The sequence below is a fragment of the Galeopterus variegatus genome, unplaced genomic scaffold (assembly GCF_000696425.1).
Source record: "Galeopterus variegatus unplaced genomic scaffold, G_variegatus-3.0.2 Scaffold5432, whole genome shotgun sequence".
Lineage (NCBI taxonomy): Eukaryota > Metazoa > Chordata > Mammalia > Dermoptera > Cynocephalidae > Galeopterus > Galeopterus variegatus.
The window spans coordinates 99,193-100,011 of record NW_007731543.1 but is presented as its reverse complement, the minus strand read 5'-3'; the positions used below and the strand labels follow the sequence as shown (position 1 = coordinate 100,011).

The following is an 819-nucleotide window of genomic DNA, read 5'->3' as shown; positions in this document are numbered from 1 at the left end:
ACAGTGTTACAACAAAGTATCCTAACAGTTTGGTATCTGTACAATAAAACATTCTATATTGTAGTTAAGACATAGGTCTTTCATACTCAGAAAAATTAAAAAGAAAATAGTTAAAAGATGTGTGAAGGCATTTCAGAATGTTGAAATAAATGTGAAAACTTAAGATTGTGGTTTCCTGAGGTCTCTCTCTCTGTCAAATGACACTGAAGGGGGGATAGAAATAGGAGGAGGCGCAGTCCCTTCTGCTATAAGCAGAGCTGTGCAAGGGGAGAGGCCTGCCTTTCTGGCCCAAGGAACAAAACACAGTAAGACAGCTAGCACAATGTAGGGGTCTATAAGTCAAGAATGAACTTTCTCAGCTCTAATTGAAGAAAGAAATAACACTTTGAGAACACAATAGAAGCTGCAGCAATGAAATGGTTCTTAATCACAGGTTTCCTCTGAGGTTTTACATTCTCTGAACGCATGAAATTGTGAGCTATGAAGAGTTATTTTGAAGGATTCAATGAAATCAGTACAATTGTCTGGATAAAGATTTTAATAACAAGGGGTAGGAAGGATAAAGAAGAGAAAAAATTCAGCATTTTTCTATCCCACCTGCAAAGATATTCTTACAGAAATCCTCCCTTTCAATTTATGAGACACTTGGACTGAATAACAAACTCAAAAGTTGCTGAAATCTGCATAAAACAAAGCTTTATTGAATAATTCATTAGAAACAGTAGAGAACAGATGTGATCATCTCCGTTTTTTGAAATACAAAGACACATACTGTTTTAGCAAAAGCATGTTTTCCCTCCCTGTTTAAAAAAAAAAAAA

General features: G+C 35.3%; 1 protein-coding gene across 1 annotated transcript in view; it reads right to left on the bottom strand.

Moving 5' to 3' along the window:
• Nucleotides 1-819, bottom strand: part of NEIL3 (nei endonuclease VIII-like 3 (E. coli)) — a 55,749-nt gene that overhangs the window by 11,166 nt on the left and 43,764 nt on the right. The gene's annotated exons all lie outside the window — the stretch shown is intronic.